Source organism: Rousettus aegyptiacus, unplaced genomic scaffold, assembly GCF_014176215.1.
Source record: "Rousettus aegyptiacus isolate mRouAeg1 unplaced genomic scaffold, mRouAeg1.p scaffold_m13_p_6, whole genome shotgun sequence".
Taxonomy (NCBI): domain Eukaryota; kingdom Metazoa; phylum Chordata; class Mammalia; order Chiroptera; family Pteropodidae; genus Rousettus; species Rousettus aegyptiacus.
This window is the reverse complement of record NW_023416309.1, coordinates 93,426,710-93,446,308: the sequence shown is the minus strand read 5'-3', so window position 1 is coordinate 93,446,308 and position 19,599 is coordinate 93,426,710. Positions and strand designations below refer to the sequence as shown.

The 19,599-nt window shown below is 39.8% G+C and overlaps 1 protein-coding gene across 4 annotated transcripts in view; it reads right to left on the bottom strand.

Annotated features, from left to right (window-relative positions):
• Positions 1 to 19,599, bottom strand: part of CA10 (carbonic anhydrase 10) — a 431,002-nt gene that overhangs the window by 385,640 nt on the left and 25,763 nt on the right. The window lies entirely within an intron of this gene.

The window sequence follows — 19,599 nt, the reverse complement described above, 5'->3', positions numbered from 1 at the left end:
GAACAAGCTTCCAACGGAATCTAACTGATGCTCTTAGCCTCACCCCCTCAACTTCCATGACAATCAGTTCCTTTTAATTTTTAAAATTCTTTATGTGTGGTAAGACATCAAAACGCCCAGGCAATAATATTGTAGACACCAATGTCTCCTCTACCCTTTTGGAAGAGAAGATGACGGGATGCTAAATGTGCTAGGATCTCTATAAAAAGAGAACAATTCAGGTAGAGCTGAAGCTCTTCTCCCCATCCTTCCTCCTCATCCCCTCCTTCCCTGGAGGTACCTCGTGTTTGAAGTTCATTTGCTTATATCCTTCTGGTTTTCTACCTATATCCCCATATACTATTGTTTGGGGTGTCATGAGAGTTAATTAAAACGTATCCAGCCACATCCATCCTTGAAAACTCAATTTTCTCTTTTTTCATATTGCAGACTCAGTTCTTTCATTTTTTAACTGCTGTGTAGTATGCCATTGGAGAAATTGTCATTGATTTGTCCATTCCCCTGCTAATAAATCATTGGATTCCACACACCTCCCTTTTTAGATATTTCAGATTGTGTTGCAGTGACTATCCTTGTGTAGATCTCATTGTTTCTGTACTAAGATATCCCATTAAAAAAAAAAATCTAGAATGGATACCAAAAAGCAGAATCGTTGAATTGTAGAGTATACCTAAGTTGAATTAAATTAGACCTTTCTAAAGTGGTTATAACAATTTAAACCACCATATCCTTTGCTCACAGTTGGTACAATCAGATTTTAAAATGTGTGCTGATATGATGTGTTTGAAATGGTATGCTACTGTGATTTTAATTTCCCTTGAATCACAGGAAGGCTGAGCAAATTTTTCATATATTTATGGTTATTTGAGTTTCTTCATCTTTACACAGGCTTGTTTATACAGTTTGTACATCAAATGGTTCATTATATTATTTGAATAATTCTGGTGCCAGGGAATTTGACTCCTCCTCCCAGAGAAGCTCAATCCATTTTCTCACATCTTTAATTTTCAGAAGTTTTTCCTTAAGGTGAAACCCAAATCTGCATTGCTATTTCCATCCACTACCCGAGTATTGCATTCACCCTGGAATGACCTGGAATAAGTCTGACCTTTCTTTCATATGAGTGCCTTACATATCCATTTGGACATTTGCTCCTTCATTCATGCATGCATGCATTCATTCCAGTAAACGCTAATTAAGTACTCACCGAGGTCAGGAATAAGACCTGGTCATGCCATCGAGGAGATATGGTTTAATAGGCAAGACAGACATAAAATCAACTAAAACATAATAACATGGTAAGCCTAGTAACAGTGGCATATACTATAAACAAAAGTAGGACAGAATGAGGATGATGTCCACAGATTTTTACTGTTTTGCCACACCAGTTCTTAAAATATTAAGACATCTGTATAAAATGTATGTGTTTTAAGTAGCCATTGCCACAAGCCCCACCCCATCACCTGGCACCTTCCAGAGACAGCCTCTCAACATGTCTGCATTAATTACAGGGGTGGCACAGCGGGGGGGCTCTATGACCCTGCTCCTATGCTACAGCTGGCCCCTGTCCTGACTGGTTGGTGCCCAGGCCTGTTGTCACCCCCGGGCGTGGGCTATCTTCATTTGTGACCTGGTTTCAGGTATTCCCAGCATCCCACTTACACTCTTCCTTTCAGGCTCATCTTTATTCCTCATAAATTATAGCACCCAAAATAATACTTAGAGGAAATGGTCTTAGCATTATGCTTGTCAAACTTTAATGTGTGTATTAAACACTTAAAGATGTTAAAATGCAAATTATGATTCAGAAGGTCTGGGATGGGACCTGAGATTCTGTGTTTCTGACCCCTTGCGAGGTGATGCCGATGCTGCTGGTCTGAGCATCACATTTTGAGTAGCAAGGGTCTTGCCAGCTTGGAATATAGTGGGTTTAACATTCCTCTAGTTCTGACACAACACTGCTCACAATCCAGTTCAATATCACATCAGCTTTTCGGCAATTGTCACACTAAGGCCACATATTGCCCTAAGTCTCCTAAGTGTCTTTAGGAAGGGCTGAGGTTAAAGTCAACTCATTCTCACCTTTCATCTGTGCAAGTCTGTTTTCCTACAACCACAGAACTTTGCATCCACAGCAATTTGGAGGCTGATGAGTTTGCAAACTGGTTGCTATTGAACCAGATCGTTTTCTAGAGAAATTTTACCTAATATGCTTCCAACAACGCACCTGAGCTTCTGCTGGCCTATCTAAAGGTCCAGTGTCCAATTAAAGTGATCCTCCAGGGAACTAAGGTTCCCCATTACAACATTTCATTTGTTATTTTTACAAAGTGTTCTTGAGCACGCACGCTTGTCATTTTCAGTACTAAGATAAAGCCCCTTCTGTCATGTAGCTTATATTGTGCAGAAGCCAGATATACTGAAAACAAACAAACAATAAAAATCCTTAATAGACAAAGAAGAATGCCAAATGCCAAGAATAACAGCAAGAGGTGAGAGAGTGGTAAGCAGGCTACCATGGACTGGGTGGCAAGACAGGGCCACTCAGACATGGAAGTTGAGGTTTTTTAGACCCAGACACGAAGGAATTAACTATATACAGATCATAAGAAAAAAATGTGGGTAATTCCTAGGGCATACCCATAGGAGTTACCACCTTTATGAGTGATTAAAGGAGTCTGAGGAGTGTCCAGTTAAAAAAAAAAAAAGTGGAAAAATAAAGACATGGAGTCTTGTGAGCTCAGAGATGTAGTTCAAGAAGACAGTCACATACTGTGTCTGATGCTGCTGTAGGTTATGGTAAATAAGAACAGAACATTGCCCACCAAATTTGGCAATTCAGAGATCACTGGTAACCTTGACAATGGTGGCCCTAATGCAATGATGGGGAGGGAAGCCTACCGGGTCAGTTGGGAAGGGGAAAGAATGCTAGTGAGAAAGTGAGAACAATGAGTGTGGATAAATAGCCCTGTCACTTAAAGCGCTGTGGCCTTGAGCTGATAACCACACTTGATTGAGGTTCCATTTACTCTCTATAAAATGGAGATAATAATAAAATAACTGTGTCAGGAGTCTAATGGAATTAAATAAGATGACATTAGGCTCACACATTAGGCACTTAATACTTGCTCATTCTTCCTTTGGCTCCCCTTACAAAGGAGGGCAGAGTCCATATCACACCTCCGCCTTTTTTTTTTTTTAAATCTTTCTTCCCGAATCCTACAAACCTGAGCACATGCTTCCTTAAATTGTGATCTCTAGGCACCTCACTCTAGTCTTGACCTGCTAAAATTTCATTCCTTCAATTCATCATGTGCTACATACATTGAGGACAACTATTTCCTTTCTCTCAGTGACTTAAATATAGCTTAGATTAATTAACAGTACAGCTTAGGCAACTTTTCTCACTGGGCTTAATGTAAGAAATCCAGGTTCCTGAGCCCCACCCCAGACCCTTGAAAGTAGTTCACCCCCCTGGCTGCAGAGGGGACTCGCCTGAAGCCAAGACTCCCACCTCCAGGGTTCCTGGTTCCACTGATCTGGGGTGGGGCCAAATGCGTTATATAAAAAGCTTTCCAGGTGATTTTTGTTGGTGATTAGGGTAAAATCTCTAGAAGGGGGCCAATCAATGTGCTCCCGGGTGATTCTTATACTCCCTATGGCTTAAAAATCCACTGGCTTCCTCGGAAGCTCTCCAGCTCTCGAGTCAGACTCAGGTTTCCATCCTTACTCTTACATGTGCTACCACATTACCTTAAGTAAGGTACTTACTTAACCACTTCCTCACCTATAAAATGACAATCACAATCATGCCTACTGCAGAAGTGTCTATGGAGAGTCAATTAGATGAAAATCACTTAGCACAGAGCAAGTCTCATTAAGTGGTAGCTATTATTAGCATTTTAAGCATTTACATGGCCCTTATTGTGGGCGAGCATTGTATATTCATATCTATAAGTGACAGTTTTGGGCCAGTTACTTAACCCCTCTGTGCATCAGGAGATTATAAACAGCATCTATGGACTAAGTATATCATGAGACTTCAACAAAATATTGCATGTAAAGTGTTCAGCAGAGACCTGGTACATAGTAAATTTTCAAAACATATCAGCTGTTCTAACTACATATCATAGACCTTCCATAAAGTTTGATACTCCTTTAGTATTTTTGTCACAATTATTATCCAAGAAAACGATCCAACTTGGCTTCTTAAATGAGGCTGAACGTCTTAACTTAGGTTTGTTTCTGCAGCTTTTAGCACAGTGGCTGGCACACAACAGGGTTTCAACAAATGCTTCCGGAATGTGTGAATGGATGAATTACCAGGGAATTTGTACTTGCCTTTACGCTCGCATTGATCCTGTTCATGTCTCAAGATGGTGAAAACCTCACTGACCAAAGGGCTGTTCATTCTGTTTCCAAACGCTGCCAACCCGCCCACGGCTCTAATCAACAGCGGCGCTGATTTATGCTGCCTGTGGAGCGAGCCGGGGAGGTGGAATCCTCCACCGTAGATTTGTTTATCACCGAGTCCTTGAAAATTGAATAGGGAGGGAGAGGGAGGTATGAAGAATGAATTAAGAGCTAACTCCCCATCACGTTTGATATGAGGTCCTTTCACTCTGGCAGAGGATAGCTTTTTTTTGTTGTTATTATGAAAATTCTATTACTGTCACAAAAACACATGGCAAGTCCCATGCCTGTGTCTTCTACCTGATGGCCACCAGAGCCCTGACAATGATGTAGGAGCAAGGTGCTTGGATTTCAGGGGCTTCATTACTGAACTGTTACGGGCTGCGCTATAACTCTGTAATGCTCCTTGATGACTACAGCGTAAAACGCAAAATGTATTTCCCCTATTTAAAGAATATTGATTAAAGGGTTTGTTTTAAAGTATTTAGGGTAACTTGGTTCTTTGTTTTATTTATTCATATCCATACATTAATTGAAAGCCCAACAGCTCAAAAAGATTGTATTAACGTGATCGCCCTCTACTGGCCATAAATTGTAGTACATACCTGCCTTTGACTAGGTCCTATAAAAACTATGGCTATTTTTAAAAAGTACTGGGCTTTAAAATATTTTCTACAGGTCAATTGGTACTATAGCAGAGAGACCCATGTGTACTAAACCCCAAATGTCTGCACTGTTTTTTAGTATTCTGCTTCCTGAAAGGAGATCACCTGATTTCATGTACTTGATTTATGAAGAAATACAGTTAGGAGCCAGGAAACTTGAGTTCATAAGGGCTCGTCTTCTCATCTTTGAAAAGAGAAGGCTGAGTAAGGCAGGCCCCAGAAACCTTTTCAGTCTCTCCAACTGCTGGGGTGTAGAGCCTGCACCCCAGATTAGGAGCCCAGTGCCCTAAGATCTAGTCCTGATTCTAACTTTTACTCTTGCTATAAAGTAAACAAACGACATGATGGCATTTCTAGGGTTCCTTTGAATTTCAACATATTATGATCTAAGTCATACTAAGCCTGAGCACATATAAATAGCAGGGAGAAAAATTCTTAGAAGGATAATTCCAGCTAAAATTCTTTATGGTTTCTTCTTTCCCTTTTAAAAATTTTCTAGAAAACCAAGGGTTAATCCCCTTATATAGCTACTCATACCTGTAACTGAAATGATCTTCATATGGACAGTCTGAATAAACCCAACATTTTTATTGTCTAGAAAACAGAGGAGAAAAATATCCAACACTAGACTCTAGATACGGGTTCTTATCATTTGAAAAAAGATGAAGTGATGAGGCCTTTCAAGTTCAAGGAAGGACAGCTGCCCCTGAGAACCTACATAGAAATGTTTAGAAAAAAGCTGAACTACTTCCTTCTACAAAGCAGATTTGCAATGTCATCGGCAACCTTTTGCTTGCGTCAGTTAGTGCTGGACTCCCCAGTCCCTGGTTACAGTTCAAATAAGACATTAGCTCAGGCAAGGTGAGCACAGGGCAATCCTCCACATCCTTGAAACAAATGCTGAGAGTGTTGAAGAAAGTCAGAGCAAGGCAGTGCTTGGAAGAATGTCTTTTTCACTACGAGGGAAAAATGAATATGCCACATACATCAGTGTAAAAATGAATTGACCTAACAATGAATCTAGCCTAGTGAAAATTCACCATGTAATAACAATTAAAAACAAAAATAATAACTTCCTTACATTTAATTAGCTATTTATGCTACCAGTCACTTTGAGATGCATACTATCATTTGTTTCTTTAAACAACACTGGGGATTGATAGGAGCATCATTGGGCCAATTTTGTAGATGAAACTAAAGAAATTATGTACTTATTAAGACCAAGTCACATAGATATAAGTACTATTCTCAGACATTTGAAATCATGCTCTAATGGGTTTTCTGAGAAAACCATGTAAGTCCTTCTTAGTATGTTAGGTTGTATGTATATATTGGATGGATGGATAGATGGATGCATCTTCTTTTCCAAGGAGAGAAGAAGAGAAATAAACTATGGGTTACCAAGAGAAAACCAGAGCAACAGATCTGGGAAAAGAAATATTTTTGTTTGAGTCTATCTTGATTTCTCTAAAACAAGAGTTTTATTCAATGTGACAATCAGCCAAAATGTGAATTGAGCACCTAAAATGTACTGTATGGGAAACAACACTGGAAGCCATAATCCCTTCCCAGTTCACTGATTAATTGGGGAGCAAGCTATACAGATTAATACAGATTAAACTGTTCTTTATGAGGCCTGTGGACAAAATGGCAGCTATTAATTCCTATGGGCTGGAAAATAATGAAGAGGAAGCTTCATGCAGATCACATCCAAAACCATGAGCATATCTTTGAAAAACTGTCAGCTCTAGTTCAAGATATGTCTCAAATCTTATCATTCTCTCCATTGCTATTATTACCATACTATACTAGCATACTAAAAGTTGTTTCATGACTTTCAGAAAGCCAATTTCAGAAGAAGGTTCATCAAAGATGGATCCCCTTCCTACATGACTATTAAAGAAGTTGAGACCCTGTTCCTGTTGTCTCTGGAATCAGGAGGCAACACATCCTGTGCCTCCTTTGGTACCATATTCACAGGTTTTATCTGCAACAGGCGATGTAGGGGCTCATAAGATATAATTATGTGTGCTCGTACCCCCTCGATCTCATCCATATGACTATTCTGCAAGTACAAAGCTTAAAATACACCAGACTAGACACCAGCATGAGTCCAGCTGGAAAAATTGAGAGAACAGCATGGTCACTGTGTAACCATGTGAAAAAAAATCTCTACAGTCATGCTTTTCACCTGGATATGAGCTCTCCCTCCTCTGAATCCCCATAACTTTTCTTACATCTCTCTAATGATAGTTTTGCATTTGCTTTCTCTACCTACTGAACTATAGGCTCCTGTGAGTAGGGAGCGTGTATGATCATGTGTGTTACTCAACTGAGGAAGCTGGTAAAATGACGCCTATGGAGTCTGACAGACTTGTCCTGAAAAGTTGGCTCTACTAACTGTGTGACTTTGAGCCCTTAGTTAACCTTTCTGAGCCTCGATTCCAATAGTAAAACAGTTATTTGTACAGATCAAATGAGATAATATACGTAAATTGTTTAGCCAATGCCTTGCCCCTTAGTAATTGATGCCATAAGTGATATATCACTGTGTCTTAGTTGGGCTCTCCAGAAGTAAAATCTGACACGGGAATTTGAAGATCTATGATTTAATTAAAGGAGAGGTCTCAGGAACAAGGGAGCAAGAGAAGCAAAATAGGGCAGGAGGAGGAGCTAACTTAAATCTAGCTTCAGCTGATCCCACAGGGAGCTCTGGAGTATTAACTGCACTGAAGAGTTGGTTCCACCTTGGAATGGATCCAGCTCACTGCGCCCTCTCCCGATCCAAGCCCTCCATGTCAGTCAATGACTGGCCATAGGCTTCCCCCCCGCAGGGGACAGAGGAGGACTTATCCTCTATGGCCAAACAGTTCTCATTTAACTAAGGACAATTCTCTGGAGAAGAGGGCAGCTGTGAGATGACAGAAGCCAATATTCAGAGCAGCCATGTAAGGGAGATCTGGGCAGGGCACCAACAGCACCCACGATGCTATTCTTACTCTATTTGTAAATCCCATGTCTAGATCTGAGCATTTGATATGACAGGGACTCAATAAATAGTATTACATTGAATTAAATTAAAGGATCCTGATCATGGAGAGTATGCAAAACCAGCATGAGTAGCTCGAGTCTCAGTTACAGGTCCAAAATCTTGGAGGCAGTTTCCACATTTCTCCCCTTCACTGGCCCTCATAATTACTAGGACTACACAACTCTGTAGCATGTCCCTAAATTCCTTGGCACCGTGATTATGTCTGAAGGTAACTTAGCTGTGAATTTCCTTGCTTCCCTTGTTTCAGAGATTTCCTGGCGTTAATTACACCTACGCTTACATCCAAATATTTCATTGTGATGCAGATTATACTTGTAAGTGCATGAATTATTCTTCGAAGGCAAAAAGAATTAATAATGTTTCACCACTCACTGTGACATGTTTCCAAGCACATAAGTGACAGATGCACTTTTAAATGATGTACTTTTTTTCTTCTTGACATGCAAGGACCCAGATTTAAAGAGACAGAAGATGATGTAAAGGCATTGCCTTCTGGATCTACTGATGTCATGCTTGGATTTCCATCTCCATCAGCAAATGCATGAATAAGTAATGTGCTCAGGTCCCAGTACCTGCTCAGATTATATTGTATCAGCAGTCTTACACTCTGAAACACCATTAAGACAAATCCCCAAGCACCCAGGGAAGGGGGTGGAGAGAGCTGGGCTGGTCATTAACAGGAGCAGGGGAAAAGCATTTTGTAAATTGTAAGGTACTTTACAAAGATCAATTATTAGTATTAATTCTTCTACCATTGACCTTATGTCCAAAACCCTCCAAATCCCCTGATCCCATATCTCTTCCTGAATTAATTGTACCATTCTAGAGATTTCGCTTCTGTTCTAATGACTGGGGACAAATAAAAAGGAGCCCAACCAGGTTGAGTGGCCAGCTCTTTTTTTCTATGCACTTCCATCCAATATTCTTTCTATTGGTCGGGACCAAATTGAACTCAGAAAACAAGTCCCAGCAGGTGCTAGGAGAACCTTAATAGTGAGCAGCCTCTAGGCCTCACATGAAAGGGGAACAGGCATTCTGGACACCAGCACCACCATCATCATCAGGTCAAGAAAGTAAATGTCCAACAACCAGTTGTTGAGTTTAGAAAGATTCAGGTATCTGAAACAAGTGGATCTGTTGCCCTGATTCATCAGATTTCATTTTAGTTCTCTCAGAACCATGAGGTATTTGAGAAAGGAAAAAAGAAACAATAATACCCACTCTTTGGTACGAATAACCCACAAATTTAATCCCTTACATAGTAACAGGAAAAAGGGGTAGGCAGGCTCTAATTTTGGAAGAATAAACAGTTAAGCTCTAGAGTTGAGGCTGGCAAAGTATGGGCACAAACTGGCCCTTTGTTTTTATAAATAAAGTTTTATTAAAACACAGTCGTGCCCATCATTTATATATCCTCTATCACTGTTTTTATGCTACGATAGCAAAGCTGAGTAGGTTAAACAGAGACTACCTTGGCACACAAGGTCAAAAATATTTGCTATCTGGCCATTTATAGGAAATGTTTGCTGATCCTTGCTCTACAGCCAAACTCCTTGAGATTAAATACTGGTTCCATCACATATTAGTTCCATTACCTTGAGAAAGTTCTTCAGCATTATGATCATGAGGAAATTAATACTACCTACCAAATAGAGTTTATGTGAAGATCAAATGGTTTATAACAATCAAAGCACCTAGAAGAGTGTCCAGAATATATAAGAGGATCAATAACTGTTAGACATTAAGATTATAAACGGTAAGATCAAATCTCCTCCTTCTCCCCATATATGTCAGTGGCTCTCCTGCTGGAAAGACCACATAAACACCTTTCTGCCCTTTCTCATACATAAATTTAGAATGTCTTTGAAACACAACTTACTGCAAATGCAGAAAGATCACTTTCTAGGTATTCCACAGCAGCCATGCTGAAGGAAAACTGTTTTTCTTTTTCTTTTCTTCATTTTATTCCCGGAATAAGCCTTCGGTCAAAAGCTCAAGCAGAGATTTCAAATCTCCTTCTTCTGTCTCCTACTAAAATATTCAATGGCCAGCCTAACAACTCTGATAAAATAACAGGTTTGTTTTCCCAACTAATAATGTGTTCTCAGAAGTGTAGTTAGCATTTTTCCTTGGTCCTTCCTCACTGACGAAGAATCACAGGTCAGTGAGGTTTAGAAAATATTTATTAAAAGTATATTTTAGAAAGACAAAGCATACCCCAAGGAAGCACATGATTTCAGCAAAGAGCTGTAACTGAGCGCTGTAACAACAAACCACCACAAAAAAGACCACAAAGACCCCTAGAAGTGGCAATGCCTGCATTATATTTGGACGGCGATGGGCTGTTCCAAACACATTCTTAAGTGATTGGCAAGTGAGATTATTTTGATTGACACTTGGCTGCTATATAACTCTTTGCCTGGTATGCATGTGCATACCCCAAATTCCACTACCACTGGGGTGTTCTTTGGGCGGTCTCTAGGCTGGGCCCCTATTTCTTTGTTTCCTGTTGCTCATGTCTGACTAGTTACCTAACAATACCCTGTCCTTGGATTCCTCAATTACTAAACTTGCCAGTTACAGGGACAGTCCTGCCTCCTCTGGAGCCAACACTAGCCCTACAAAGAAGTCAGAGTTTATTTATGTGGTGATCTTGTTTCTGGCCCTGTGTGTATCTTACTCTAGCCCTGGTTCTACCCAGTGGACCTTATTTTAGTAACTTGATTCTAACTTTGTCCTTCTACCTTTTAGGTCCTGGTTTCAAAGTACTCTAGCTTTTCTGTTGGAGGCCATTTGTGTTGACCCATGTCGGCCATTCTGAGAACTAGATCTGGTCTCTACATCCTCGCCCCGCTCCTGACACTGGGTCTCTCTAATGCTATGCTCTGCCGCCTCCAGGGATCTTGTCTACGGCAGCACTGCTTAAGTGATGAATCCATGTCTACCTGGCTATCTTCCATTGTCCTCTTGAAATCTTCCCCCATCACCTCCTGTGCCTCCTAGAATCTTCCTGATGTCTACATCTTTGCATTGTGGTTTGGCATCTAATCTACTCAAGTACTGTCAGAGCTTTCCTTATGGCAAGTAGTCTGTGACAAACACAGTGAGAGTTTCTCTCCAGCACTCTCAAAGGATTGGCCTTCTCTAAATCACCTCTTGGTCAGCTGGTTTAACAAAATGAGAAGACAAAGAAGGCATCAGAGCTCCTCCAGATTCTGCTACTTTTGGTAAAACTGTTCATTAGCATTAAAATAGGGAGAAGATATAAGTGATAAGCTATTCTGCCCCCAACAATACGACTGCTGCTTAGGACACAAACTAAGGCCCAATGCGAGGTGTTTATGCAGAACAAAGCTACTGAATGGCTGTTCCATAAATTGCTCTACAAAGCTTAGGTGTGTAGAGCCATGAACCCATTCCACAATTTTCACTAGAAAGAGACCATCATGGGAAAGGAGAGAAAATTGCAGCCTCTCAATAAACATCCTCTAGCAATTACATAAAAGGGGGAAAAAATTAAAGGCATTTTTGTCTGTCTTACATACACGCACACACATACACAACATCAAGGCAAAATAAAATGCCAGATATTAATTCCCCAAAACTGTGAAGAAGGCACCAGGTCTATCACAATTTGCCACTCAGAACACATAGCATGAGTTTTGCTACATAAAGGCCCATCTATCTCCCAAACAACACGCTTGCCCCTGTACACACCTGTGCTGCCCTCCCATCTAACCACCTCTAGGAACCTGTAGGCAAGAAGCTGGTCATTAGCAGCCTTACCTACTTATTCCTCCCACTTCTGGTGCATCTCTCAGAATATAACAAGTATCATCTTACCACTGAGACCGGCAAACTGAAATCTCTTCCACAGGTATACGCATCTTAATGTCTTTTATTCTGTAGCAAATATCCCTTCATGCACACCTCAGTCAGAACTACTCAAATAGCTATTAACAGAGATTGGAAAGGGAAGAATCAAAACAAACAAACAAACAAACAAAAAACATACAAATGAGTAAAGTCAAATATACATCAAGAACCCACAGATGCTAGACTAGGGTTGTGGGAGGGAGGCAAAATTTAAGGTGTGCCCCCAAATTCAGAAACCGAGGCTGTTAATATTTTAATGCACTATTTTAACCAATTAAAGTTAATGCAAAAAAAAAAAAACCCATCATGAACAAAATATCTGAATTTTAAATAGGAAAAAAATTCGATGGTGTTGCGATGAGCCATCTTGGAATCTAAGTAAGACAAAAGGAAAAAAATGCTGATCTAATGCTGATCCTATCTTTATTGAAACTTTGGATATTGTGTGCATCATGGGCTTTCACACTAACTTTGATTTCCTAAGATATTTCATTAGAATATTACTTATCTCGACTTCTGAGTTTTTGTTTTTGGTTTTTCGTTCTCCCTTAAAGTGTGCGCCAGAAGCAAAGTCCTCTTTTACATCACCCTCCATCCTTGTCCATCTCCAAATTACTGATCATCCTTCTACCACTAGAAAGAGCAAGCATACTGGCTTCTGACACAGCCTTTCAGAATACTGCTACCCACTCAACTTTTTTATTAGAAGTCCCAGAATTAGTACAGTGGAATAGAAGCCAGTTTTTAGTTATTATTAAACAGGTTAAATATTCCCATTAGGTTCAAATGCCATGCTTTTATTCAAGAGAGATTGTTATCAGGAAGCCCCGAATCTAACATTAACTTCTCCATTTCTGTTTCATGATGCATCTTGTTTTGAAAAACAAGGTCATTTTTAATCAGTAATTCTGAATCTTTGCACCATCTAAGACATTATTTCCCTCCACCTCTAACCAGACCCTGCATTTGGAAAAATGTTTTATGTTAGACATTTAATATATTAATACATTCTGTCTTCCATTTTAATAGGCCAAGATATCTATGTCTGCCAATCCTATCTTCTAATCGATAGGAGATAACCTGTGATTGCCAGGCTGAGGTGACACAATTGTGACCAGAGGCAGAGATATTTGAACTTCAAATTAGCCTATACGGCTTCATTGAGGGCATCAAGCTTTTTGTCAAATATTCTGAAATTGGAGAAGTTCTCAAAATGATTATGATGAAATATAAAGAAAAGTGACATATTAAACAGTAGATATACCATGTTCTCACTTAGGTTTGTAGAAAATTAAGAAATATGTAAAAAGAAAAATAGTTTGGTATGCTAGTAACAGGATTACAGATGATTTAGGAAAATTATGTGCTGTTTTCATTTAAAACCCAAAGAAGAATCCAGATCTCATTACCAAGTTCCTTGTCTTGTTGGGGCTGGAAGACTCCAAGGCAGAACCATGGTTATGTTGAAAACAAATCAGCTATGGGGGAAGACTGAAGGAGGACTGGTAGAAATATCAATTTCTAAGCAAACATTTATGAATAGAGCCTCATGAATATGTGGTAAGCAGGCCAAGAGGCCAAAGGCTGTTGACTGAAGCTTGATTATTTCATTAAGAAAAGGACATTTCAAGATGCTTTTCAAGGTTACCTGAATATAAATATATAGAAGATAAGCTCCCTGAGTTATAGGAACCACCTATGTGTCCCAGGATACTGCAGAGAGCCCTCCTAGGGCAGAATCAATAAATGTTTATTGAATAAATGAATGAGTGAGTTCCTCATTTCATCACCATTGTTTTAACATGTGAATACATTTCAAAAGGCATCAGGACACAAAAACCGTGCCTTTAGGATTTATACAAGCCTCCCAGGAGAGCAGAGCCATAGGCTCTTTTTTAAAGAAGGCATCTTGTCAAGAACAATCATTAAGAGATGTTATGTTATTAAGCACCTCTATTCATTTTTACCTGTTGGCTAACAACCAATGCTCTGTCCCACAGGTTCCTGTCTTGTATGTGTCCCACTTGGACTCTCTAGTCTCTTGTTCGAGCTGGTATCTGACTCTGATCACATCCTCTTATTTTTTACATTTTGACTCTGGGGCTCCTTCCTGTACTTCCTGGCTCTCTGCCACTCAAGCTTACTTCTATCGTTCTGCATTTATCCTCCTCTCCTTTGCTCCACCCCCTGCCACACACATGATTTAGTCCAACATGGACAATTTCTTACTCATTTTTTAAGCCAGTCCTCACAATAATCCCATGAAGTTGGCAAAGTAAGAGTTGCCATTATCGGTCCCCTTCTATGAATGGGAAAACTGAGGGGGCAGAGAAGTTAAGTATGTTGACCCCGGCTCCCAGTAAGTGATAGATCCAGGATTCAGAATCAGGTCTCCTTTCCCCAAAGCAAGCACTTTATCACCATCTTCATATGAGTACAGGATATTATCAAGGACCTCAGCCTGGTAAAGAGCATGTAGTTGATTTAAGCCTGACATAGGAAGTGATGTAACAAGTCACATGAAAAGGTTCTAAAGATACTGGAGCACCCCCATCTTTCTGTGCCTATGGAATAAAACAGTAATTCTTTAACATAGTATACAAGATTCTCATAATTTAGCTTGTCTAATTTTCCAGCTTCTTCTCCCATTATTCACACATTGCCCCAGCCATGCTGACTTTGTAGGATCCTTCATCCTCTGCCTTCATTCTTCCAAGCCTTTCCATATGTGGGTTCCTCTGCAATGCCCCTCCCACCCCATTCACCTGATGAACTCCTATTCATCCTTCTAGAGCCTGCGAAAGACTTATGAAATCTTCTGAGTGAAGATTGCTCTCCTCTATCCCCATAACACTGTGTTACTTCAGTAGGATCCCATAGCTCTCAGGATAAAGTCCAGGTCATTCTACACAGCTTGTCAAGGCTCTTTATGATCCGGCTCTCACATCCTCAGTTTTCTCTGTCCCTGAACTCATCGTGGCCTCTCACACTATTCTCTATCCATATTGAACATCCTTCAGTTTTCGCTTCCACACCACTAGTTCTCTCTAAGTCTTTGTGCATGCAATTCCTTCAGCCTCCTTCATTCCTTTTGCTGGAAAAATTCCAACTCAGTCCTCCATGAGGTCTCAGCTGAGGTGTCAGTTTCTCCAGGAAGCTGCCTTGAGTCAAGGTTGCATCATGGTACCGCCTAACCATGATAACTACTTTGTAACTGACTCCCAATGTCACCCTTGATTTTCTTCTTCTTTGATATATTCCCTGTGAAGAGAAGCCATGATCATATTCTCCTTGATTTTCCTTATGGGAGATCCCCTTCCCATCTTGGCAATCACCACTCTATAAGGTTTGGGGTGATTAGTGTGGCAGAAAGAATGCTGAACTAGTTGCTAACTCAGTCTCGGGTCCTATTCATTCATTCATTTATTCATTCGCTCAATAGCTATTTATGGAGCACTTCCTATCTATATACTAAGTACTATTCTAGGCAATGATGAGAACGGGCAAAGCCCATGCCCTCATAAAATTTTCATTCTAGTGAAGGAGTCAAATCAGAACTAAAAACATAAACATACAATGTAATATATATTAGTGATAAGGGCTATGAGGAAAAGTAGCAGCTACGATAGTGCCCATGCTATCCTGGACAAACCTACTGAATCTCTCTAAAACTCAATGTCGTAGTCTGTAAAATTGTGTCAATAATATCTGATTTAAATAACTAGCAGGGTTTCTATGTGGTTCAGGTATGCAGGGATATGAATGCATTTCAGAATACATAGCAAGTATCTGCTATTATTATTATTATTTTAATTTCGATGTAATGTGGTCTCTATTTACCCTCTCCAGGAGCCAATATGTGAATTTGAACAATTCCATCAGTCATTTAGACATCTGAAAATGAATAAATATCTGGCTGACAGCTTCAGTCTGCATCCGAATGTTTGGTTAACATATCTGCAAGGTTGGAAAAGTCGTGAGTTTACTGCTGTGCACTTGAAAGCATCAACTTCTAGGATTATTATTTTTTCTTATACTATTGTGATAATGGTAATTTTCTTGTCTAAATGTAAATTTTAAATGGGTATATTCATGCCCATTTGGAAAAACAAGCTGCAGAGGACTGTCCATCTCACATAAATGTTATTTATATTTCTGTGTAGCTCATTTTTATTTAGGACATATGTGCATGCCAGCAATGTGTGGGAGAACATTAAATCATTCTCTATGAAATTTAGGAACCAAATTTAATTTTGCAACTGTTTGCAAAATTTTTAAAAAATGACAACATAGTTTTAAAAACTAGCTTTAAAAGGGTTAGTACATAAAGTAAACTAAGCTATGACTTTTCTGTATTGCATCTGCTACAGAAGGGCTTAATATTCACTATTTTGAAAGGTCCCTAGGAGTGACATGAAGATATAGCAAATGGTGGTGAACACTCAGCCTTCTTTATCTTACATATGTACCTGTTTATTTGTTTGTAATTATACAATAAAATATCAACACATTCTCAGAGTAATCCTGACAGTAACTGTTAAGGCTCAAGTTGCTCTCATACCTCCCCCATCAAAATTTCACTCCAACCACGAGATAATCAGTTTAGTGTATATCTTTTATAGACTTTTTGATATGTAATTACAAACATATCTGTGTATTTTTATATAAATAGCACACTATGCATACTGTCCAGCAAGTTTTTCTTAACATACATTCTAGAGACCATGCCACACAGGGACAAAGCACTCTACCTCATACTTTATCACGATTGCATAGTATCGTAATGATGTGGATCCACCACACTTTATAGTTTATCATAGTTTATCTCATTCCCATGGATGGATATTTGGGTTATTTCCAATGTCTTTATGTTCAAACCATGCCAAACTGAGTATTTTGGATATGCTTCCTAGTGCTCATGTATGCATATTTCTCCAGAGTACACATTAAGAGGTATAATTGTAGCTTCAGGAACATGCATCTTTTTCCTCATTTAAATTTTAATAGACACTGCAGACTTGCTGCCCAATAATGGAATACCTGTTTACATGTTTACCAACGAGATCCATCCCTGTTAGGAGGCATCCCTGGGCTATTTAGGGAAGAAGTGGATGGGGAGGGAAAAGTGGGTGCCTTCTTGCTCTCTGGGAGTTGCGTACATATGTCCATTCAGCAGGTAAATCCTGAAAGTGTGGAACGAGCTCAGCCTGGCAATAACTCTCCCTTTTCTATTACAGTGAAGTTAATTCCTCCTTTATGCTACTTTACCCTTTTATTCCATTTTCAGCTGACCCTAGATCTCTGATATCAGATATCCTCTGGACCTGTATTTCCCTTAGATATGACCCTAATAAAACAGTCCATTGGAATTAATAGCAACTATCATTTATTAAGTGACACACACTTTGCATGCATGGTCGCGGTTAATCCTAGAAATAGCTGTTAGATAGGCACTCCTTTGATCCACGTTTTACAGATAACGATATAGTCAAAGAGGTTGCATGTAACTACCCAGGGTCACAACATCTATCAAGTAGTTGGAGCAGAAAAGTAAGCCCAGGCTAGGTGATTCCAATGCCAGCTCTGGGGCTGTGAGCCACCAGGCTCCACTGCAAGCAATCGCTCCCTCCTCTGCCCTCCTAAGGCTCTTTATCTCTGCCCCTTTATACCAGGTGCTGCTTTCTACCTTGTGTTAGTTATCTGTGAAGAGGATTTATTTTATTTTCTAGACTGTTAGCTTCTCAACTGAAAGATGTATGGCCCAGTCACCTCTGTCTCCGCCACTGTTTCAAAAAGTACAGTACCTCCAACACAGTAGAAACTTGAATATATTTTGAAAGACATACTCATCACTCAACCTCAGAAAACGTCTTCTCATACAATCCAGGATCACTGAGTGTCCCCAGAGCTGAATCTGATGATGGCCTCCATGGATCACCTACTGTTTCATCAGCCCTGGGCTTATTCCCACTTCGGACCTCTGGACGTAGATCTCTCCTAACCCCTTCTCTGTCATTAAGAACCACTTGCTTTATGGCCCATTCTCCTAGGACTGTACTGATGTAGGATCTGATGCCTTAATTAGAATGTATTTGCCTTAATTTATCAATTGAAGCCATTCACGGCTTGCTACTCCCCATCTCTATGCTCTGTTTTTAATCTTTCATTCCAAGCTCTCTTGTTCTAACATTTATTACCAGCTTCCAATCTTTTGGGTCATACCTTTATTTTGCCTTCCGACTCAGCTGCTTAGTAGAAGCTTGATTTATCCATCCAGTTTCTAGGCTGGCTCTACACCTGGACACTATCTCTTGAATCACCTTCCATTCCATTCTCTGCTACCCAAAGGAGAATCACACTCTACTCCTATGACTAATGCAAGCCCCCCAAATTTCAGCTTAGACCTAGAATCTTGGGTTTTGTTTATATGGATGGAAATCTGGCTAACAGGTGAACAAACAAACAAACTAACTAACAGACACTGTAACAAGGACCATCAGTGGTCTACTGAAGGAAGTAGCCCCCACATCAAGGAAACCAAACCATCGCTTCCCCTTCTGCCTCTCACCAGCGTACCCATTCCAAAAGCCATGATCAAGTTCCTCTTCCACACTGTCTTTCCCATTTTTCCACAATAATGATTGAAAACCTTATTAAACTTCTGATATTCATTACCCAAACTAATATTTAATTACATATGGTCTCGTTTTGTTTTAGGTGATTAAAAATCTGTCTTATTAGACAAAAAAAAAAACTTCCTGAAATAGGAAGCATACTGCTGTATTTTCCTTAATCACCATCATCGACATCATCATAGCAAATATTACTTAATACTTACTTTTTGCAGAAATGCTTTACACGAACGAATTCACTCAATCTTTACAAAAACCCTATAAGGAAGGCACTGTTATTATTCCCATTTTGCAGAAGAAAATACTGAGGCATAGAGAGGATAGGTAACTTGCTCAAGCTCACAAGGATACTGTGTGGCGAAGCAAGTATTTGAGTCTGGGCAGTCTGGTTCTAGAGTCCATGGCATAACCACTGAGGCCTCTTCTTCTGTGGAATCCCTTTATAGTACTGAAAACAGCTGAGCACGGAAATATTACACAATAAATATTCATTGGCTGCTTGGTATACAATTTGACACTAATGGCCCTTTCAGAATTCTTAAGTCCACTCTACGATCATTTTGAGACTCAACTGCACATGGTCCAATTACTTAATTGGCCATTGTCCAGTTACGGAGGAAGAGATCAGACTGGAACAAGATTTGCCCATAAGAGCTATGGGAGCAATGGTGAGGCAGACCCAGAGGAAGATGCTATTGAAAGTTGGTTTGGCTGGAAAAGCACTGAGCATGACAAAAAGAGGACATGCTCCAACTGAGGTAGATAGTAAAGTGCACTGTGGTTAAGAAAATGGGCTTTGGAGCAAGGCTGCCTGAGCTGGAACCCCAGTAACATGGAATGCCTTGCTTGTGGAGCCATTTAAAGCTATGTGAGTTAATTCTTCTCAAAGCTTAGCACAGTAAGGGGCAGACTGGCTGCATATTAACTGCTATATTATTCATGATAATTAGAATAAAGAACA